Source organism: Giraffa tippelskirchi, chromosome 12 (assembly GCF_054371585.1).
Source record: "Giraffa tippelskirchi isolate mGirTip1 chromosome 12, T2T-mGirTip1v1.2.pri, whole genome shotgun sequence".
NCBI lineage: Eukaryota > Metazoa > Chordata > Mammalia > Artiodactyla > Giraffidae > Giraffa > Giraffa tippelskirchi.
This window is the reverse complement of record NC_137286.1, coordinates 110,650,001-110,675,909: the sequence shown is the minus strand read 5'-3', so window position 1 is coordinate 110,675,909 and position 25,909 is coordinate 110,650,001.

Genomic DNA, 25,909 nt, shown 5'->3' with positions numbered 1-25,909 from the left:
TCTAATGGTTGGGAGAACAGCTGATACCTTCAGTGGGTAGTGAGCTTCAGACTAAAGTTATAAGATACGTTATTAACATCATCATTTTAAGTGAAGTACACACATACATATACACTCATGCACTACCGAAGAGTATCAAAATCAGGATTGCTAGAACTGAAAAATTAAGAATTCTAGATTAGAGAAATATACATATTAAAAGCACTAAGGGAATGTTAGCGTATAAAATAACCTGAAAATATATCATCAATTAGAAATGTGAGAAATAAAATTCCCCTATTAAACTATTCTTAAAAGATATTTTCTGATTATTCTATATTACAATGTCATTTTCTCCCTTCCTAGCTGTTATATCTGATAAATTACTATGTCAAGCTTAATTTTCTTCCTATAAAGTGAGAATAATAATAATAGTGCTTATAGCATAGATTCATTTTAAAAATTAAATTAATTTGTGTAAAACTTATTCTAGTATCTCTGACAAATAGAAGGAGCTATAAAAATTTTATATTTTATTGTCACAATTATTTAATTAAATCTAGGACTGAAAAAATAACCAGATTATTATAATATATATATCTGCATAAAATATCAGAAAGTGAATATAAAAGGGTATATAATAAATAAGAAAAACTAAGAATTTACTAAGCTGTAAAGAATTGTATTTTATCTTTTAGACCATAATATAACAAAATTATATATCAATTCATAATAGGTAAATAAACCCCAGGTTATTTAAAGCTTAGGAAAATACTTCTTAATTACTCATAGATCAAAGAGTAACTAGAATAGAAATGTAAACACTAAGAACTAATTTTAATGAAATATATATTAGAACCCAGAAGATGCAATTCAAGCAGCAAAAGGATTTGTATAGACTTTATCATTATATTAGTAATTAAGATGAAAATAAATGAGTTATGTCTCCAATTTAAGAGAGAGAAAGAAAGAGGGGGGAAAGGGAGGAAATGCACCCACTTTACATAAAGATGAGGTTAGTTGGAAAGTAAAAGAGACAAAAGTGTACCAAGAAAACATTAAGCTTAAGAAAAGGGGTGCAAAGACATTAATAATAGATAAACTGGACACCAGTCAGAATGGCCATTATCAAAAAATCTACAAACAAATGCTGGAGAGGACGTGGAGAAAAGGGAATTCTCTTTCACTGTCAGTGGGAATATAAATTGGCACAGCCACTGTGGAGAACAGTATGGAGTTTCTTAAAAAAAATAGACATAGAGCTACCATCTGACACAAAAATCCCACTGCTGGACATATACCCTGTTGTTATTAAGTCACTCAGTTTTGTCTGACTCTTTGCAACCCCATGGACTGCAGCATGCCAGGCTTAACTGTCTTTCACCTTCTCCCAGAGCTTGCTCAAACTCAGGTCCGTTGAGTCAGGGATGCCATTGAACTATCTAATCCTCTGTCGTCTGCTTCTCCCCCTGCCTTCAATCTTTCCCAATATCAGGGTCTTTTCCAGTGAGTTGACTCTTCACATAGGTGGCGAAAGTACTGAAGCTTCAGCTTCAACATCAGTCCTTCCAATGAATATTCAAGAATGATTTCCTTTAGAATTGACTAGTTTGATCTCCTTGCAGTCCAAGGGACTCTCAAGAGTCTCCTCCAACACCGCAGTGCAAAAGCATCAGTTCTTCGATGCTCAGCCATCTTTACAGTCCAACTTTCACATCTATACATGGTTACTGCAAAAACCATAGCTTTGACTTTGCAGACCGTTGTTGACAAATGACTCTGCTTTTTAATATGCTGTCTAGGTTCGTCATAGCTTTTCTTCCATGGAGCAAGCATCATTTAATTTCTTGGCTGCAGTCACCATCTCAAGTGATTTTGGAGCCCAAGAAAAGAAAATCTGTCACTCTTTCCATTGTTTCTCCATCTGTTCGCCATGAAGTGATGGGACTGGATGCCTTGATCTTGGTTTTTTGAATGTTGAGTTTTAAGACAGCTTTTTTACTCTCCTCTTTCACTTTCATCAAGAGGCTCTTTAGTTCTTCACTTTCTGCCGTAATGGTGATGTCATCTGAATATCTGAGGTTATTGATAATTTCTCCCAGAAATCTTGATTTCAGCTTGTGCTTTATCCAGACGGACATTTCGCATGATGTACTCTGCATATACGTTAAATAAGCAGGATGACAATATACAGCCTTGACATACTCCTTTCTCAGTTTGGAACCAGTCTGTTCTTCCCTGTCCAGTTCTGACTGTTGCTTCTTGACTTGCATACAGGTTTCTCAGGAGGCAGGTAAGATTGTCTGGCATTCCCATCTCTTTAAGAACTTTCCAGTTTGCTCTGATTCACACACTCAAAGGCTTTAGCGTAGTCAATGAAGAAGTAGATGTTTTTCTGAAATTCTGTTGATTTTTCTATGATCCAATGGATGTTGGCAATTTGATCTCTGATTCCTCTGCCTTTTGTAAATCCAGCTGAACATCTGAAAATTCTCAGTTCAAGTACTGCTGAAGCCTAGCTTGCATAATTTTGGCACTATTTTGCTATCATCTGAAATGAGTGCAATTGTGTGGTAGTTTGAACATTCTTTGGCATTGCCCTACTTCGGGATTGGAATGAAAACTGACCTTTTCCAGTCCTGTGGCCACTGCTGAGTTTTCCAAATTCGCTGGCAGAATGCGTGCCACATTTTCACAGCATCATCTTTTAGGATATGAAGTAGCTCAACTGGAATTCCATCACCCCCACTAACTTTGTTCATAGTGATCCTTCCTAAGGCCCACTTGACTTTGCATTCCAGGATGTCTGGCTCTAGGTGAGTGATAATACCATCGTGGTTATCTGTGTCATGAAGATCTTTTTTGTATAGTACTTCTGTGTATTCTTGTGACCTCTCATTAATATTGTCTTCTTCTGTTAGGTCCATACCATTTCTATCCTTTATTGTGCCTATCTTTGATGAAATGTTCCCTTGGTGTCTCTAATTTTCTTGAAGAGATCTCTAGTCTTTTCCATCCTATCGTTTTCCTCTATTTCTTTGAATTGTTCACTTAGGAAGGCTTTCTTATCTGTCCTTGGTTTTTTCTGAACTCTACATTCAGATGGGTATATCTTTCCTTTTCTCCTTTGCCTTTTGCTTCTTTTCTCTGCTATTTTTAAGACCGCCTCAGACAACCATTTTGGCTTTTTGCATTTCTTTTTCTTGGGAATGGTTTTGTTCACCACCTCCTGTACAATGTTATAAAATTCTGTCTATATTTCTTCAGACACTCTGTCTCTCAGATCTAATCCCTTGAATCTGTTTGTCACTTCCAATGTGTACACCCTGAGAGAACCATAATTGAAAGAGATACATGTAACCCAGGGTTTGTTGCAGCACTATTTACTATAGTTAGGCCATGGAAGAAACCTAGATGTCCTTCAACAGATAAATAGATAAAGTAGTTTTGGTACATACATACAATGGAATATTACACAGCCATAAAAAAACATTTGAGTCAATGCTAAGGAGGTGATGAACCTAGAGCCTCTTTTATACAGAGCGATATAAGTCAGAAAGAGAAAAACAAACATTGTATATTAACACATATATATGGAATCTAGAAAGATGGTACTAATGAACCTATTTGCAGGGCAACAATGGAGATGCAAACAGAGAGAACAGATTTGTGGACACAGTGGGGGAAAGAGAGTGAGACGAATGGAGAATGTAGTATGGATACATATACATTACCATATGCAAAATATAAAACCATTGCGAATTTGCTGTATGATGCAGGGAGCTCAACCTGTTGCTCTGTGACAACCTAGAGAGGTAGAGTTGGGAGGGAGTTGGGAGGGAGGTTTTAGAGGAAGGCAACATATGTATACCTATGGCTGATTCATGTTGATCTATGGAAGAAACCAAAATGATGCTGTAAAACAATTATCCTTTAACCAAAAATAAATGAATTAAAAAAGAAATAGATGAGGTGAACTTGAATGCATTGAGGGTGACAAAATGGACAGTGACAAAAAGAAATTCAAAACACTCACAGTATGTATAGACCTATTAAAAGTACTTTAAAATATATGGAGCAAAAATAAAAAAGGAAAAATAGGCCAATTCATAAGCCTATAGGGAGATTGAACAAACAATTTTTATAATTAATAATGGCTATGTGTTGATTAGAATGAAAGTGTGCAATCCCTGTGAGCCATGATATTGGAAATTTTCACCACTCTGCAGACATTTTCTTCAGGAAAACAGAGACACAAGAAAGATTGTGGAGTTTTTGGAAAAAGCTTCTTCTAGGGTGCTGGCTATAGGAGGGTCACAGCACCCACTGCTAAAGCTCCCTAGGCCCATCTCCCCTCTTGTCCTACAAAAATCTACCTTAATCTATAGAACAAAGGACAAAGGAAGATACCTGGAAAATCATCGTTTGAACTTGCAGCATCAAGGAGAAAACAGCAGCCACTGCCAAAGTCCCCCTCAAACCCATGACACCATTCCCACACCCATCTTCTACCGGAAAAGAGAGAAAAGAGAAAATTCAAAATGGATACTAGATTCTAATGTAAAAATGTAAAACTATAAAGCTTTGGAAGAAAACATAGGAGAAAATTCATGTGGTATTGATTTTGGCAATGAGATTTTAGATATGACACCAAAATCACCTTTATAGAAGAAAATTCTCAAATTAGAATTGATCAAATATAAAAATGTTTGTGCTGAAAATGACATTGTTAAAAAATAAAAAAGCAAGCCATAGACTCAGAAAAATATATTTACAAATCATGTATGTGATTTAAAAAATTGTATCCTGAAGAAATATCTCTCAAATCCAAATAATATGTATAATTTTCAGTGAAGAAAAGTCCCAGATTAAATTGGTTCACATTCATTCTATAAAATTAAAATCCAAACAAATCTAAATAATGCAGTGTTGATGCGGGTACATATATATGTGGCAATAATACAGAAAACAGAAGAGCAGTGGAATAATGAATATAAAAACTTAAAAGGTAGAGTGAAGATGTAGGTATTACTAAATTATTGGTAAACATCTAGCTATTGTTTTGAGTGGTGAGTTCAAGATTGACCATATTTTAAAATAAATGTAAAGAAGTGACTGTGTTAGTCACTCAGTCATATCCAACTTTTTGTGACTCCATGGCCTGTAGCCCACCAGGCTCCTCTCTCCATGAAATTCTCCAGGCAAGAATACTGAAGTGAGTCGTCGTTTCCTTCTCCAGGGGATCTTCCTGACCCAGGGATCAAAACTGGGTCTCTGGCATTGCAGGCAGATTCTTTACTGTCTGAACCACCAAAGAAGCTATATATATATAAGTATATATACATATATACATATGTACATATGTATATATATAAAGATAGATATAGATTAATAAATACAAAATAAATCAAATATAATAGGGATATATGAAAATCAAAATACTGGGTATATCATTGCTGTTATCTCAAAGTTTGTGTATCCTCAAATTACATATGTTGGAATTCTCACATTCAAAGCCATGATGTTATGGAGGTGGAGCTGACTTTGGTGGCAAGAGGACTTCAGTCTTGTTTTCTCTGAGGCAAGAAATCAACAGAGACTAAGATTATAAGGCAGGTATTGAATTCATTGGAAACACATTATGTGCAAACCAAACAAAGTAGCAATTTACTTCAGTCAGTCAGTTCAGTCACTCAGTCGTATCTGACTCTTTGCGACCCCTTGAATCGCAGCAGGCCAGGTCTCCCTGTCCATTACCAACTCTCGGAGTTTACCCAAACTCACGTCCATTGAGAAGGTGATGCTATCCAGCCATCTTATCCTCTGTTCGTCCCCTTCTCCTCCTGCCCCCAATCCTTCCCAGCATCAGGGTCTTTTCCAATGAGTCAATTCTTCGCATGAGGTGGCCAAAGTATTGGAGTTTCAGCTTCAACATCAGTCCTTCCAATGAATACCCAGGACTGATCTCCTTTAGGATGGACTGGTTGGATCTCCTTGCAGTCCAAGGGACTCTCAAGAGTCTTCTCCAACACCACAGTTCAAAAGCATCAATTCTTTGGCATTCAGCTTTCTTCACAGTCCAACTCTCACATCCATACATGACTACTGGAAAAACCATTGTCTTGACTAGATGGACCTTTGTTGGCAAAGTAATGTCTCTGCTTTTTAATATGCTATCTAGGTTGGTCATAACTTCAGGGAAGGGTAAAAGTTACACACTAAGAGAAGAGTTGTGGGCATACCAGTTAGTGAGGGGCATGCAATAGGGGCAGTTTAGGTTGTTAATATGGGTTAATTTTCCAGGGTTTAGATGAGGGTGACCCCCATTTTCCTTCCCCTACAAGTGTGTCATCTGAAATTCCTTATGTGGGCTTCCACCAGGGACAATTTTGAATCTTTCTCATGAGTAGCTAACCAAACCCATGGAGGAGGGAATGAAAACTGCAATTCTAGTGAGATTATAATTATATTACACCATAGCCAAGATTACTAGAGGATGGCATGAGATCCCCTCTGCTCATGCTGCAGGTTGGAAACTATTCTAGACACAAGAATGAGGAGGCTTTGGGGGCTACTTTGTCTTTTTATCCAGTTACCAGCAACCCATGCATACTTATTTGAGCATATTCCACAGTTTTCAAGGTCAGAGTTTCTTGCTCAGATGCTACCAAATTTCTGTTTCAAATACCATTCCTCCATGCATCATGGGCTCATTGAGTGTAAAACAAGGAGGTGGTTTTTCCTTCTAATGCCTATGCAAGAGAAGGATGTTCTTGTGCCTAGAATCGACTTTCCAGCCTCAGGACTTAACAGGTCATGAAGATGTGGTGGTAGTTTATTCGCTAAATTGTGTCCAACTTTTGTGACCCCATGGACCGTAGCCCACCAGGCTCCTCTATCCATGGGTTTTCCCATACAAGAATACTGGAGTGGGTTACCATTTCCTTCTCCAAGGAATCTTCCCTATCCAGGGATAGAACCTGAACCTCCTGCTTTGGTGGGCAAATTCTTTACCACTGAACCGCCAGGGAAGTCATGAAGGTGGAGACCTCACAAATGGGATTAGCGATTCTTTTTTAAAAGAGATGCCATAACACTCTCTAGCCTCTTCCACCAAGTGAGGAAAAAGCAAATTATCGCTATCTAGAAAGAAAACCCTCACAAAACACTTAATCTACTTGAGTCATAATCTTGGGTGTTCAATCCTCTAGAACTGTGAGAAAAAAAGTTCTGTTGTTTATAAAGTCACTTAATCAGTGGTATTTTGTCATAGCAGCCTGAACAGACTAAGATGCATATAATAGAAACTAAGTTTAAGAAAATAGACCTTACATAATAAGAGATAAAATAATTATGTCATAGGTTAAAAAGAAAAAAAAGAGCATCATTTTGCCATTAAAAAAAAATGTTTGTGTAGCAACATGAGTGAATCTCACTAACACATTATTAGGTGAGAAAGGTGATGAAAGAAATTTATATAGAAAAGTTATTCCGAATTATACATGGCTTGAACTTTATACTAACTAGGACATCCTGTCTTATGGGCTGTCAAACATGCATTTGTACATTCGCTTTAACCATTAAAGAAAAGAACACATTAAAAATAAAAAATAGAGTAACTGGTTCATACATTCAAAATGAAGCTGGGTGGCCATTGCAGATGTTTCAGACATTCCTGCATTACTGAAAACTTGGAAGTTTCTGAATTGCATTAAACTCAAGGACACAGGTGGTGCTAGCAGTAAAGAATCCTTCTGCAATGCTGGAGACATAAGAAATGCTGGTCAGGAAGATCCCCTGGAAGAGGAAGTGGCCACAAACTCCAGTATTCTGGTCTGGAAAATCCCATAGACAGAGGAGCCCACGACTGAGTATCTGACCACCACCAAAGACACTACCTGCTGTTATCAAAACAGCATCTGCTACCAGTTGCAACCCATGGTCTCAAGATCTCCTCTTGTAACCATTCAACTATTTTGTATCCCCATCAATCTTTCTTTAACAAGTATCCTTACCTTCTTGCAGCTCCCATTTTAATTCTTGATAAACGTCTCATGTAACTAATTGAAACTCTGAGGTTTTTGCCTATGTAAGCCTCCCCAATTTTGTGGTCTTGTGGAACGCAATTCAAATGCTACTCAAATCTATTTTCCTTAGACTGTTTTCCTCAGTTTGATGCTAATATTTTTTGTCTATTCCTATTATATGTTGTTTATTGATTATTTTCACCTACAAGCACAAGCCCCAGCAGAAGCCCACTTATGCATGTCTGATAAAGTTATGATACTCTTTATTTAAGATTAGAAGCCAGGACATGGAACGACAGACTGGTTCCAAACAGGAAAAGGAGTACGTCAAGCCTGTATATTGTCACCCTGCTTATTTAACTTATATGCAGAGTACATCATGAGAAACACTGGGCTGGAAGAAACATGAGCTGGAATCAAGATTGCTGGGAGAAATATCAATAACCTCAGATATGTGGGTGACATCACCCTTATGGCAGAAAGTGAAGAAGAACTAAAGAGCCTCTTGATGAAAGTGAAAGAGGAGAGTGAAAAAGTTGGCTTAAAGCTCAATGTTCAGAAAACTAAGATCATGGCATCTGGTCCCATCACTCCATGGGAAATAGATGGGGAAACAGTGGAAACAATGTCAGACTTTATTTTTTGGGGCTCCAAAATCACTGCAGATGGTGATTGCAGCCACGAAATTAAAAGACGCTTACTACTTGGAAGGAAGGTTATGGCCAACCTAGATAGCATATTGAAAAGCAGAGACATTACTTTGCCAACAAAAGTCCGTCTAGTCAAGGCTATGGTTTTTCCAGTGGTCATGTATGGACGTGAGAGTTGGACAGTGAAGAAAGCTGAGCGCCACAGAATTGATGCTTTTGAACTGTGGTGTTGGAAAAGACTCTTGAGAGTCCCCTGGACTGCAAGGAGATCCAATCAATCCATCCTAAAGGAGATCTATCCTGGGTGTTCATTGGAAGGACTGATGTTGAAGTTGAAACTCCAATACTTTGGCCACCTCATGTGAAGAGTTGACTCATTGGAAAAGACCGTAATGCTGGGTAGGATTGGGGGAGGGAGGAGAAGGGGATGACAGAGGATGAGATGGTTGAATGGCATCACTGACTCGATGGATATGGGTTTGGGTAGACTCCAGGAGTTGGTGATGCACAGAGAGGCCTGGCGTGCTGCAATTCATGGGGTCGCAAAGAGTCGGACACGACTGAGCGACTGAACTGAATACAACATTATAGATATATATTATGAGTATATGCCATAAATGTAAAAAGGAAGATAAGTGTAAATAATATTTTTGAAAACAATGAAATTGGTTTTCTCTTTGAGAGAGTGGGGAAGAAAGCAGTGAAATTGAAGAAGTATATATGGTGGTGGTTTAGTTGCTAAATTGTATCTGATTCTTGTGACTCCATAGACTGTAGCCCGCCAGGCTCCTCTGTCCATGGGATTCTTCAGGCAAGAATATTAGAGTGAGTTGCCATTTCCTTCTCCAGGAAGTATGTATAGAAGACTCAATTTTATTGATAAAATATTCTATTACTTAAGCTGATTATATGTACATAGACATTTTGCCTCTTCAATAAGTAATAATTTGTTGTCATTGTAATAGTACTTTTCTGAAATACGTAATCTTATATACATAAATGAGAGGCAGAGGGAGAGAGTAAGAAAAAAGTTATTAAAAAAGTATATGCATAGTCCATTTATAACTATTAGAATAATTATAGTAGTTCAAGATTATTTAATATCAGAGAAAAGAAAAAAGTTAAGGCAATATATGGGATAAGAGGTGACAATTAAAGTGACTATTAATCAGCTAAGGTTTTTCAGATAGCTCACATTTTTATTTAATATATATATATAGTATGCATATGCATTAGGTCTTTTAATTCTTATTCTATAGATGTAGAATTTGAATTCAACAAAATTAGGCAATGATCTTCTGGTCTGAAATTCCTGCCTCTTCCTATATAATTGCTTCTAAAGGAGTCACTATGGAAACATTGATTTCATTTCATAGCTTTGGAAATAGAGTTTAGTTTCAACCAAGAATAAATGAATGAGAAGACCTATCCAGGTAGGACTTCGGGTTTGCCAGTCAGATTTTGGTGACTTTTTAAGGAAGAGTTTTTATAGAGTAGTAGGATTAAATTGTCCCTAGGAAAGTAAGGCAATAAGTACTATCATTAGTTTATTTTTGTCTTCTTAAATTTAGCTTGCTGCTTTGGAACTTTTTCTTTTCAAAATGTTGCACAAAGATGAACATCCTTAACATAAACACTATTTCTTCTATCCTTCCACAGGTTGTTCAACTTGCTTAACTTTGGAAAACCTGAAACTACTGATTACAATGTTTCTCAGATATCTAACGTGGCTCCTCCCCAAAGAGTCACTTGCCTTCAGATGTTTTTGTAGCTGTTAACAAAGAAGTGTTCCTCCTCAGAAAAATGAACTGACTCCCTGTCGGACATTGTTTAGATACAACTCTAAAGAAAGTATTTATTGGTTGCTAACAGGAAATTTTGTTTTTCAGTGCCTCTAGTAGGAAAAAAGTATCCAAGAGCTAAAATACAGCTACAGCTGGAGCTGACTTCCATTCATTCATCACTGCCACTTCATGAATTAGAAGCCAACAGACCATTTCTCTCACTTACCTCAGCTCCTTTCCAGAATGATGTGAGGTTCAGAATGCTCAGATATGAGAGTTCTTTCTTCTAACCTATTATTTACAGAGCAATCAATTTTTATCTGTGTCACCCTATAAACGCTTGAGTTTTTCAAAGGGAAAATAAATTCTGATTGGTGTTTTTTTTTTTTTTTTAATAAATTTATTTATTTTAGTTGGGGGCTAATTACTTTACAATATTGTAATAGTTTTTGCCATACATTGACATGAATCAGCCATGGGTCTACATGTGTTCCCCTTCCTGGACAAACCACCCACCTCCCTCCCCATCCCATCCCTCTGGGTCATCCCATTGCCCCGGCCCTGAGCCCTTGTCTCATGCATCGAACATGGAATGGTGTTCTGTTTCACATATGATAATATACATGTTTCAATGCTATTCTCCCAGAACGCCCCACCCTCACCTTCTCCCTCAGAGTCCATAAAATTGTTCTATGCATCTGTGTCTCTTATTCTGTCTCACATATAGGGTTATCATTACCATCTTTCAAATTCCATATATATGCATTAGTATGCTGTATTGGTGTTTTTCTTTCTGGCTTACTTCACTCTGTATAATGGGCTCCAGTTTCATCCATCTCAGTAGAACCGATTCAAATGTATTTTTTTTTTAATGGCTGAGTAATATTCCATTGTGTATATGTACCACAGCTTCCTTATCCATTCGTCTGCTGATGGACATCTAGGTTGCTTCCATGTCCTGGATATTGTAAACAGCGCTGCGATGAACACTGGGGTACACGCGTCTCTTTCATGTATAATTATGTGCATCCATGTTGATGGCACATACAGCAATGGGATTTGCTTAATATGGCTGTGACATTTTTTGGGGTGCATTTTAGCTTCTCTAAAACTTGAAACAGCTCTCCTTTTCTCTTATTAAAATAATTATATTCCATATAAATCTCTTTTTAAGGATGTTAAATGAAAATATCCATATTTTCCACATACAAAAGCTTTTATTAAAGCATTTTAATGGTACTGAATGAAATGATTATATGTCTACTGACCTGCCAATAGAATAATTGGTCACATCATCATAGAAGGGACGTTTTTTCCCTTAAAATGGATTGCATTACATTAATTTATTCTCTTTAAAGAGTTACATGCATTAACCTTTGAAATGACCATCACCCTTTAATTGGCATTCTTATACTATCCAGTGTATCATTAGCCTTTGTAGATGGTATCATTAAAAGTGGCAATCATAATATTCAGTAAATTATAATACAAGTTGGGATCATCTTTTTAGCACCCTCAAACTACTAATTAACCATACGGTTATGTCATAAAATAAAATGAAGTTTTGTGGCAAACATAGTTTTTGAGTGTTTTGTCTATCACAAATAGAGAGGTATACATCCACATAATTTATAAAGTTACAAGATATAATCATAACTTAATCTTTGACAAGACAGCTAAAGTACTCTGTGTAAGAGAAAACCATGACAAATATAAAGGATCCTTTAAAATGTACTTCAATGACCTGAAAACCTTTGAAAATTTTCAATATAAAATCTATGATAAAAATATGAGAATGTATATGTAAATTCACCAGATTACTAACCATATAAAAGTCAACTTTCCAATGTGAACATACCAAGTCAGCATGGCAAAATCGTTTGAAATTAATGTGGTGTCAAACTATATAGATATTGATATAGATGTATATATAGACATTAGGACTTTAAATTTGAAAAATTTGTCACTATAACCCTTGTAAACTGAAGAAAAGAATATTTGCAAACATTTTCAACACCATAAGGTACAGAATTTACTAATTAATTTTCACACACAATTTAACACCAGGATTCACAAGGCCCAAGCTGAATTAGATGTTTTTGCATGTTTTCATAATGCACACATAAACATTTAAATTGTTTGATATAAGTATGTTAAAATAACGTTTTCATGTGTTTTTTGTTAATATAACAGTTTTGGCTTAATATCATGGTTTGTTTTCTGACCAAAGTTATAAACTCTGAACAAGCGTAACTTTCTCTAAAAGAATGAATTTGCTATGGTTTTCATACTATTGACATTGAAGGATACTTGGTAAAACAATTCACAGTTGACAGGCTTTTCTCCTATAGTTACCTTTATAGAAAGCATATTTTTATAAAAAGAGGAAACCTTGAGCCATCATCACTGGTTTTAATCTGTAATTAATTTTTCAGGCTCTGCAGATTTTTCCAATATTCAGTGAAAGGACAGAATAGTCTCTGCATTAGGGTTTTTCCAAAGTAAAATAACTCACTCTGACCTAGCTTTCTCAAAATAGTGAACAAGTTAAAGATAATTCCAACAATTGTAGTTTTACTTCAAATATAATTGAAAACAAAAGTGCTTTGAGACTAAATTCCAATAAATAATTCATAGAATTCTATTTACTTATCAGACAGAAGATATGTCAAGAGGATGAGATGGCTGGATGGCATCACCAATGCAATGAATATGACTTTGGGCAAACTCTAGGGAATGGTGAAGGACAGGGAGGCCTGCCGTGCTGCAGTCCATGGGGTCACAGAGAGTCAGACACTACTGGGTGACTGAACAACAACAAACGTGTCCTTGTATTCTTTGTTTGTTGAAAGTTCTTATCATGAAAAACTATTGATTTTGTCAAATGCTTCTCCTGTATCTATTGAGATGATCATGCAATTTTTTTTATCCTTCATTCTGTTAATGTGGTGTATCACTTTGATTGACTTTCATATGTTGAACTATCCAGGGTTAAGTCACACTTCGTCATATTTATGGTCTTTTTAAAGTGCCACTGAATTTGGTTTCCAAGTATTTTATTATTTATTATTATTATTTTTTTTTATTTAGGGTCATCAGGTATATTGGCCAGCAGCTATCTTTCTATGTGATGTCTTTTTCTAGTTTTATTATCAGGGAAATATTGTCCTCATAAAATCAGTTTGGAAGTATTCCTTACATTTTGATATTTTGGAAAAGTTAAAGGAAGTGTATATACATACATTGGAATATTATTCAACCTATAAAAGAAGGAAGTCAATCTGAACCTTAAAAACATTATATTAACTGAAATAAGCCACTCACAAAATAACAGATAATACATGATCCCATTTATATTAGTAATTACAAATAAACTCATAGAAGCAAAGAATAGAATAATAGTTCCTGGTCTGGGGAGAGAGGGGTGGGGAGTTGCCTACCAATGTGTATAAAATTTCAACTATGAAAGATGAATTACTTTCAGAGATTTCATATCTATAGTTGCTACTATGTATTGTACACTTAAAAAAACTATTAAAAGGTTAAAGATGGTGTTCTTAGTACAAAAAAATATTATTTGTATTGTTCTGGAGAACCCAAAATTCAAATATATATGTATATTTATGTATACTATGTATATGTATGTGTGTATACATTTTATATATGCAAATACTAAAATGAAACCTGGTCAACTTTTTTTGAAAAGAATGTCTCAGCTCAGTGTTGAGCTGCAGATGATTAAATGAGAAACACATTGCTCTTGTCATCTGTGATAGAGAAAGCAGTTTTCATACTCCTCACATTTTAATATAGTTAAATATTTGTGCAGAGTTTGCATTTACTGACAGGACTGTGCAGTGACAGCATAGAGGACATGTCGTAGAAAAAAGGTTGGAAAACATCACAACTCCACGATGAAAAAATACACTACAAAGGTATTTAGCCGCATGCAACAAAAGTTTGAAAACAGCATGCCACTTCTCAGTCAGTGATTCTACCTTGGAAATTTTACCAAAAAATAATTCTAAGTTAAAAATGCTGTGTTTATAAGTGTTATCAGAATTTTTTTACATTATTAAACTTGGGAAACAATGTAAAAAGATAAACATACAGAAATCTGAATACACAGAGTGGACCTTAACTCAGAAGCATATTATTCAAGTTACATATAAATTTTCATACAACTGGAGACACTTTTAACAAGGATAATTTGGAAGAAAGCCAGTGCCATAGGTATAAATTTGGACTGGTCCAGGCAAACCAAAACATACGGTTACTCTATATATTCAGTTCAGTTCAGTTGCTCAGTCATGTCCGACTCTTTGCAACCCCATGAAATGCAGCACGCCAGGTGTTTCTGTCCATCACCAACTGCCGGAGTCTACCCAAACCCATGTCCATTGAGTCGGTGATACCATCCAACCATCTCATCCTCTGTCGTCCCCTTCTCCTCCTGCCCTCAATCTTTCCCAGCATCAGGGTCTTTTCAAATGAGTCAGCTCTTCGCATATTAATCACCTTTTAATGCAAGTTTAAATGTAATAATTGGCTTGAGGAAACATTTCTGTTATATTATCAACTGCATAAAAAGTAAATTCAAAATGATTATAAATATACACATTGAAGTGGTGCTATGCTTCATTTTACAAGTTTTTATATTAATATGCATTAATTTCTTAAAAGAACAGATAGTAAACATAACTTTATTTAAAACATAAACAGGAATTACCTAAGTAGAGAAGTAGTATGATTTGCTCAGAATTCTTAGAGACAAAGTTAATAGCTATAGAGGAGAGAGAAAATGGGACGAAGAATACATATATTATTTTTCAAAATTATGTAACTCAAAATTACCCCAAATATTTAACAGCTTTAAGTCACATTTCAGAACTATTTAAAAAGCTGGAAATTATTTTACAAGTGACCTACAAGTAGGTAAAACATATTAGAATTTTATTTTGAGAGATCAACAGCTTCTAGAGAATGCCTTGAACACATACTACTTTTTAGTTTATTTGGGAACGTAGTTTCATTATTTTAATATATTGCCTAGTTAAGTATCATTCTCTCCTAATGTTAACTCACTAATAATTAAATATTATTAATAACACACTGATGTTGGAATAAAATTACACTTTCTTATCACAGTCTGTAAAAGTGAACAAGGAAGGTCAAGCTAATTCTATTACACCAAATATTCCCTGCCTTAAAGAAGTCTACCAGCAAAAGAAGGAATAAAGCAAGCATCTAAAAATGTTATTTCTAGGAAATATGCTACCTAATTTTCAGTGCATGCAATCCTACTTCTTATAGGTTTAAAATTGTTTACTTCAATCACATTGGAACAAACAAAAAATATTTTAAAATATATATGAAAGGACAGGACTTATCAATATCAATATAAGGTGTTCCAATATTTATATGATAATTCTCATATCTAAGACTCAGATATTAATGTTTATGAGGCCAAATTAATTTGTGATCAGATTAGCTAATTTACAATTTTTAAAAATTTGGCTAAGGTATTCAGAGTCATAATTCTAGAAAATAAGTGTTTACAGTCACTTGAGTGATTTTTTAAAATAATAACCAACTGAGTCAACATCCACTCTTTCTCTACAGCCAAACTTAGAAACTTCTCCCTACTTCAGTAAGTAAGCATGAAAGGAGAAATTATTACAAAATCTCCAGAAAGATAAAAGAAAGTGACTAACAGTCAGTGGGTATGACTAATTTTCATTCACCATAATCCTTTCTGTAATCTTGTGTGGTTAGGGTTAGGGTTAGGGTTATTTTTGAAAAATGGGTCAAGCACATTGGGTCAAGGAGAGATTAAGTATATTTTCTAAGATGCACTCCTAATAAAGTCTTGAGGCAAGTCCGCATTGTCCAAATACAGATTCTTTAATTTTTTTTTTATTCCATGCCATTCATAAAATGTTGTTGATGTTATAAGTTCTCAAAATAGATTGGATTTTCTATTCTCATCTAATTAATTCCTCCCTGTATGTTTACAAGATATTTAGTCAAGAAATAACATATTTATTTTTGTTATGTATGTAATTTAAACATCCCAGTAGCCATCAGATATTATTTTTAAAATAATTTTAATAAATAAAATAAAATATATTGAAAGAATAAGAAAGAATCCTCTGAACATAATACTGATCCTAGCACATGTGACCTCCTTTGTTCTGTTAGAAAGCATATTGTATAGATCATATCATTTACAGTTAATCATATCATTTGAATCAAACTGCCTTAAACTTTATTACAAATGTGTCATCCTGTTGCTTGATTAAAAGAAAATAATCAAGAAGCTCAATATATCTTTTTAACTTTTTTTATATAACTCAATAACACAGAACATGCCTAGCAAAAGGAAAAATGCTTCTGATTTTTCACATATTTTCTTTGCTTTTTTCCCCTTAGCTTGAAAACTATAGCATTTGTTTCTTTGTAATGAATTCACATGCTTTTCTTAGATTCCTTTTCCTCTGCAACAGTCGAATGAGTCTTTATCTATTGCTCTCGACAGCCATCTTGTCAAATCACCTAGAGATGTGAATGATAACCCTATCACCTGCTAGACAGAAACATCAAAATTCTGGCCACCATTCACCAAGATAGCTTTTTCTTATCTGAAGCTATCCATCTATAATGTGAAAGGACAGAGACTGCTTTCAGTAATGCAGCTGGTTATAGCAACTAAGAATAGCACAAGCTTCCTTCCAGATGATGCAGAGTAACTCACCTTCATCAAAATGAACTAGAACTGGATGCCTTGACTTCTGAAGGACAATTGGAAAATTCTATATTGCATATAAATCTCATAGGAAAACTGAATCAAACCACTAATTGAAATATATTTTATGACCAATTCTCTAAATAGGTATGATTTGACATCTACAGGCAGTTTAACTAGCTTATAATTATTTTGTTTAATAAGGCAAGTATTTTGCATTTGTCATTATGTAACCCAAAACAATAACAATAATTGTATAAAATCAGGGAGTAAAATATGTTTGAATGAAGCTGAAATTTTAATGCCATGAAATAATTAAATATGTATTGCCTTGTCAGATAACATATCTCTCAAACCTGGATTTTTTTTTTTTTACATCACCTAGTGTTACATAAGTGGATCCAAAATTCTCCATGGTAAAAATTAATCCCGAAAAAGCCATTGTGTTAAAAATTTACTTTGACAATTAAGACAAAATATGTTATTGTCTTAGTACTAATATATTATGTAACATAAAATTATTTTCCTCAATAAAATAGAAAATAATATAAAATTGTCCTAAAAAGTACATTCATTTTGGCAACAAAATTATTTATTATCTTTACCTTAAATGATAAACATCAGGCTCCTTTTTACAGACAGATATTTACATACATATATATGTTTGTAGGCGTGCATACTGAGTCACTCAGTCATATCTGAATCTTCTTGGCCCTATGGACTATAGCCCTCCAGGCTCCTCTGTCCATGGGATTTTCCAGCCAAGAATACTGGAGTGGGTTGCCACTTCCTCTTCCAGGGAATCTTCCTGATCCAGGAATTGAACCTGCATCTCCTGTATTGGTAGGTGAATTCTTGACCACTGCACCACCTAGGAAGCCTCATGTATATGTGTTATAGATCTATATCTATACAGATATGAAAATGTTTACCTGTGGCTCATGCACTTCCTCGAGGGAATGTCCTTCCATCTCATATAAAGGAGGTCTCATAAGATCTTGTGAAAGTCTGAGGTTAGCAAAATCATTTTGTTTTTAATAAATTTAAAACTTGTGTCCCTAAGAGTAAAAGGCAAATGCACCATTCTGCTCCATCCTGATCTCTATTCCAGGGGTCTTTAAATCTTTCTAATTTATGCTCCAGACACGGACTTAGGCATCACTTTCCTACCTCGCATTTTAGAGCTCCTATTACAAAAGCTCCAGGGTTTGGGCATTTGTACTAGAAGAGACTAAGCAACTCTGCACAACTTGCCCCTCTATCATTTAAACATGGGTGTGGGGTTTGCTATAACTTGCAGGCAGTATTAAAGAATTAATAGAGATTTATTAAATAAGTCTTAAGTTATTGGTGCACCAGAGTGAAATTACCTAATTGCCTGGTGTATTTAAATAAACTGCAGACTCACATATCTATCATTGAATAAATGTTGGCATATAGAAATGTTTGAATTAATCATAGCATCATCTGGAACTTAAAAGAGTGCTTTAGTTTCTTGAGGCAAAGCCCATCAGTGAAAGCAGGAGTTAAGAAGCTACTACACAGGAGTGACTGCAACTGACCCTCCTTTTCCACTAGCATTTTCCTGAAGTGTTGATTGTTATCAACAGCATGGCTATTATTTAAGCATCATGCTTGTCAAAAGATAAACTAATTGTGCTTTGTTGCTGTGCTTACTCGAGGCGGAACCTGGCAACAGTGCCCTTTTTCTTTTCTCAAACATATGCCTCCTTCACATATTCAGATCTTTAAAATACACATGAAACATTTTTACTGTTAAAAACAAAAGAGTAGTAACAATAAAATTTGAATCTATGTTTTGACAGTACTTGCATGATTATCTCATCCCTGAATCTTACAAATCAAGTAAAACTCGGTGATCTGTGAACAAAACCACAGCATCCACGAAGTGACAACATACACACAGTGACATGCAGACTGTGGGTTGGGATCCATCTTCAACACCTACTATGTTGTCTTTTGTGTGTTTATGGTCGCAATTTGCTCTTCTCAGCTCCCTCTTTGCGAAATGGCGAAACCACCTACTTCAGTTGAAACCTATAAGTAAATCATAAGACTTAGACCTATATAATCCTTTATAGTTATATAATCATTTAACCTGTAGAACAAATATTTTTCTGAAGGAAGAACGATATTTTTTTTCAGAAAGCCTTGTTGGACATTAAGAAATTATTTCATGAAGTATTAAAAAACCATTAATGGTAAAACCATGCTTAGACAGAAGTATCAATAAACCATTAGCATTTGTTATTTTGATTTTATTTGGATGAGTTGGTGAGTTTCTATAGTAATTCAAGAGTGTAATGTCTAACTGAAAAAAAAAATCTGGTGGTTGGCTTGTTCAAGGATGTGTTTATTTTGTTTATTCTATTTATGGTATTTTATAATTGTCTCAGAGGTAAGACAGGAGGATAGCTTTCTTTTTGTTTATCATTTAGTGCTCTCCCCTTTGGGGGGCATATTTTGTATTAAATATATCTAGTAAAGGACATCAATTAAACCACTTTTCATATTTTTATTTTCTAAGAAAGTTAAGAAATGTTTTCAAATACATCTTCCCCATGGGGAAATTATTGCCTCTGTTCTGGATCCTATCATTTGCTTTAAACAATATGGAAGGACATTATCTCCTTGCTAAATATTGGAAGCTGGCTTTGATTTTCAGCTCTAATGGTCTCATCTGAACCCTCCACACAGGAGCATTAGCTGACAGAGACCCCATGCTGTGATTCACACTATTTAATGCCAAGTTGATGGGTAATAAAGTTATCATAATACATAATTTAATTATAGATGATAGTCTCTGCTCTGATTGTAATACTGAGACTCTGGCTTCATTTACACTTCTGGGATGCTTCACAAATGATTTGGGCTGAACTTTGATACAGGGTCAAGGGTAGAGAAATTTTTCATATAATTACATTCCCTCCTACTTGAAAGAAACATTCCATGTTCAAATTGGATTTATTTTGGGGTTGACATATGTTTGTAGTTTCTATGGTAAGTATAAATTTTAATAAGGATTTATGTAGGTGTTTCCTCTTTACAAGAGATATTTAGATTGAATTTATCATCTTATTTGCATGTAAAAATCACCTGGTTACTGCTATAAACCTCAAAAACAGAAGCAGAATATAATTATTGCTAGGAAATACAAAAAAGCATATTTGGAAATTGATTTTATTTTCCCCAAACTGTACTGTCCTCATGCAAATTTCATGTCATTTTATGAATTAGCTGAGAATGTTCACTTAGCTGAGCATGATGTCCTCCTTTTTTATTTTAAAACAGCATCCAATTCTATCTACTCCATGAAGTCCTTTGCTGCAAGGAAGTATACTAGATGCTAAGTTTGCACATAACATGAATTAGACAACACTAGCTAAATGATTGAAACCTTCATCCAAACTTTCTAAATCTCTCTTAACTTCTCAGGAAAATGGTAATTCAGCCTCAATCAAAGGACTGCAATGAGTAAGCAAGATAATACTCAGGCAGATCTAGCATCCTCTCAGGACTTAATCAAAATCCATGACATATATATATAGATAAAAAACAAAGTGGCCTTGCCTAAGTTTTAATTCTTTATTTTTGTGCATAAGTATATATATGAAAATGGTTTTAATAGAAATCATTACTTAAGAAAAATACTTTATAATAAATATTCTTTGTAATATCACCTTTCAAAGCTAAGAAGATTAGAATTATTAGAAATTCCTTGCAAACTTGCATTTATATTTAGAAAGGAAAAACGTTTATCTGTGAAAAGCAATAGACTACAGGGAATATGATTTACTTTCCAATATCTTGAGGAGTATAGTAAGTCTTATAGCTGAATGAAATATTCAGGGTCTTTTGTGATCACAAGTATCACCCACTCCTGTATTATTGCCTGGAGAACCCCACAAATAGTATGAAAAGCCAAAAAAGACATGATGACAGGAGACGAGCTTCCAGGGTCAGAAGATATCCAATATGCTACTGGGGAAGAGTAAAGGGCACTTACTAATAGCTCCAGTAAGAATACAGCAGCAGGCCCAAAATGGGAATGACACTCAGCTGTAGAAAGTCTGTTGGTAAATTTAAAGTCTGATTGCACAGGTCCTTGAAATGTGAAGTCCATGAATCAAGGTAAGCTGGATGTGGTCAAGCAAGAAATGGCAAGATTGAACATCGACATCTTAAGAATCAGTGGACTAAAATTGACTGGATGGGCAAATTTATCTTTTAAAGGGTATTGGAATGCCACAATAGAAAGTTAACGGATACATGGAGTAAAGACAAGTTTGGCCTTGGAGTACAAAATGAAGCGGCTCAAAGGCTAACAGAGTTTTGTCAAGAGAACACACTGGTACAGTAAACATCTTTTTCCAATAACACAAGAGACGACTCTACACAAGGACATCATCAGATGGCCAATACCAAAATCAGATTGATCATGTTCCTTGCAGCCCAAGATGGAGACACTCTATATAGTTATCAAAAACAAGACCTGGAGCTGTTTGCAGCTCAGATCATCAGTTCCTTATTGCAAAATTCAGGCTTAAGCTGAAGAAAGTAGGGAAAACCATTAGGCCATTCAGGCATGACCTAAATCAAATATTTTATGTTTATACAGTGGAGGTGACAAATAGATTCAAGGGATTAGATATGGTAGACAGAGTGCCTGAAGAACTATGGATGGACATTCATAACATTGTACAGGAGGTAGTAACCAAAGTCATCCCCCCAAAAAATAAATGTTAGAGGGCAAAGTGGTTGTCTGAGGAGAATTTACAAATAGCTGAGGAAAGAAGAAAAGTGAAAGGCAAGGGAGAAAGAGAAACGTATACCCAACTGAATGCATAGTTCTAGGGAATAGCAAGGAGAGAAAAGAAAGACTTCTTAAATGAACAATGCAAAGAAATAGAGGAAAACAATAGAATGGGTAAGACAAGAGATCTTTTCAAGAAAATTGGAGATATCAATGGAACATTTCCTGCAAAGATGGGCACCATAAAGGACAGAAGCAGTAAGACCTAACAAAAGCAGAAAAGATTAAGAAGAGGTGGCAGGAGTACACAGAAGAACTATACAAAAAAAGTCTTAGTGACCAGGATAACCGTAATGGTGTGGTCATTCACCTGGAACAAGACATTCTGGAGTATGAAGTCAAGTGGGCCTTAGGAATCTTTACTATGAGAAAAGTTAGTAGAAGTGATGGTATTCAGGCTGAGCTATTTCAAATCCTAAAGATAATGCTGTTAAAGTGCTGCACTCAATATGTCAGTAAATTTGGAAAACTCAGCAGTGGCCAGAGACTGGAAAAGTTCAGTTTTCATTTAAATCCAAAGAAGTAAGTGAAAGAATGTGAAAGTCACTCGGTTGTGTCCAACTCTTTGCGACCCCATGGACTGTATAGTCTGTGGCATTGTCCAGGCCAGAACACTGGAGTTAATAGCCTTTCCCTTGTCCTGGGGATCTTCCCAGCCCAGGGACCAAACCCATGTCTCCCACACTGCAAGTGGATTCTTTACCAGCTGAGGCACCGGGAAAGCCCGAGAATACTGGAGTGGGTAGCTTATCTCTCCTCCAGTGGATCTTCCTGACCCAGGGATCGAACTGGAATCTCCTGCTTTGCAGGAGGATTCTTTACCAGCTGAGCTATGAGGGAAGCCCTTTATTGGGCAGGGTCAAATAATGGTCATGCTACTGTACAGTTACACTCATATCACATGCTAGTAAGGTCATGCTCAAAATCCTCCAAGCTAGGCCTCAGCAGTATATGAACCGAGAACTTTCAGATGTACAATCTGGGTTTAGAAAAGGCAAAGGAACATGAGATCAAATTGCCAACACTGTTGGATCATACAGAAGGCAAGATAATTCCAGAAAAATATCTATTCTGCTGGCTTGAAACTCAATATTAAAAAAACCTATCATGACAAATAGTCTCATCACTTTATGGAAAATATAATGGGAAAAAGTGTCAGATTTTATTTTCTTGGACTTCAAAATTACTGTGGGTGGTGACTGTAGCTTCACTATAGTTTTAACTATAGGGGCATTTGTGGGCAAAATGATATCTCTGCTTTTTAATATGCCATCTACTTTTGTTATGGGCTTCCCAGGAGGTTCAGTGTTCAAGAATGTGCCTGTCAATGTAGGAGAGGCAAATTTGATCCAGGGATTGAGAAGTTCCCCTTGGAGAAAGAAATGGCAAGCCACTCCCATATTTTTGCCTGAGAAATCCCATGGAGAGAGTAGCCTGGCTGGCTACAGTACACAGGGTATCAAAGAGTTGGACGCAACTGAAGTGACTAGGCACGCAATGGGACTGGATGCCATGATCTTAGGGCTACAGTACACAGGGTATCAAAGAGTTGGACGCAACTGAAGTGACTAGGCACGCAATGGGACTGGATGCCATGATCTTAGGTTTTTTTTTTTTTAATGTTGAGTTTCATGCCAGCTTTTTCATTCTCCTCTTTCTGGTGAATATAACACTATTAGCATAACTGTTTTTTTTTTCTTTTACATATAAATATTAATATTATTGGTTATTACTAGTTCACTCGTTCTGTCATGTCTGACTCTGTGACCCCATGGACTGAAGCACATCAGGCTTCCCTGTCCATCACCAACTGCCAGAGCTTGCTCAAACTCATGTCCATTGAGTCCGTGATGCCATCCAACCATCTCATCCTCTGTCATCCTCTTCACCTCCTGTCTTCAATTGTTCCTAGCATCAGGATCTTTTCCAATGAGTCAGTCCTTTGCATCACGTGACCAAAATATTGGAGCTTCAGCATCAGTCCTTCCATTGAATATTCAGGACTGATTTCCTTAAGGATTGACTGGTTGGATCTCCTTGCAGTCCAAGAGACTCTCAAGAGTCTTCTTCAACATCACAGTTCAAAAGCATCAATTCTTAGGTGCTCAGCTTTCTTTATGGCCCAATTCTCACATTACTTATGTTCATTTATTGAAATTAAAGAGATCACAGACTAATATGCTATATGTCACATTTTTACAAAAGCTGTTATACATGTATTTTCAATTATCATGCATTTTAAGTTACTACACTAAAATTTTATGTAAGTACATACAGATTCTCTTTTCATTTACATTTAAAGGTTGTCATGCCATCCCTGAGGCATATTCAAGGAAGAATGAAAAAAATACAACAGAAAATAAAAGAAAATGGAATTCACAAAAGAAGAGAATATTAATTTGCTCTTTATCATTTGTTTTTATCTTATTGTCTTTGAGTCACTGTTATGAAGCAATATTATTTCACTTTGTTAAACAGAAAGAGTTCTGAGAATCTGGAGAAATTCTAAACACTTTCTTACTTGCAGATTTCCAATTTATATCTGAATATAAAATTCCTTACTCTACTATCATTCTTGGTGTCAGTATACTATCTAAAAGTGATTGTATACATATCTATGGAATGAAGCTGAAATCTAATATACTATGTTTAAATTTAGATTTGTTTTATGTTGAGCATCCATAGATACTTAAAGCTTGGTTTCATGAATGATCTTTGGCAATAAAAGCGAAGCTTCCAGAGCTTACCTATCACAGTAAATATGATTTGACTATTTATTTAAATACAGTTTTATTTATACTTCATTGAATTCTATGTTATCTATATCTCAAAAAATTGAAAAACATGATTCATGTACTCAAGGAAAGTGACTTATATATGCAAATATTCTATTTGTATTTGAGACCTCATGTTCAACATATATTTAAAATACAAATTATGGTAAAAATATGTGTGTATGCAAAGTCACGTCAGTCATGTTCTACAGTTTTCAGCCTTATGGACCTTAGCCCATCAGACTCCTCTGTCTGTGAGATTCCCCAGGCAAGAATACTGGCATGCATTGCCATGACCTTCTCCAGGGGATCTTCCTGAACCAGTGATTGAACTCGAGTATGAGTTTGCTAAAACAACATGACATATTGAGAAAGTAAATCCATTTCCAGAATTTATATTTCTAATCTGGAGGAAAAACCATTGTTTCCAGTCTGTAATTTGGGGGCAAATTTATACCTGGTAATATATTGCCTGCCAGAGACTAAAGATGTTCATTGTTACTAACCAGTTGGGTACTCAGTTTGGGACATAGTCTTGAATGAGAAACATGTTACTGCAACCATGTAAAACTATCATCCTGTCTCCATGGCCACTGGGTTCATCAGTCTATTGAGTAAGCACAGGTGTGGCTGAGGAGAGACTGATTGCAATCAAACTGGTGGGTCACACTGTTCATCTGATTATTGAAAACATCGTGTTTAATGGATACCCTGCAGTGACATTTACAAGGATAAGTATTACCACATTATATTCTAAGGAGTCCATTCACAAAGCTCTCCTTGTCACTAGATCTTTCAATCCTGCTTTGCCCAAGTCTGACCACCTGTTGAATCATAACTATTTATCTAAAGTAAATATGTTATTGATTTCAAACTACTCACCCTACAACAGGTCAATAATTTAACAGACAAGGTGTTTGGGCAAGGAATAAGGACTTTATTGAGAAAGCTACCAGACCAAGAATATAGTGGACTGGTGTCCCAGAGAATCATCTTACCAGAATTAGAATCCAAGCTTCTTGTATACTAAAAGAGGAGCGAGCTTGGCTGGTTGTTGAAAACTTCTTGGTACTGAGCAGACCCTGGAGGGTATGCCATAATCCTTTGTTCTTAACA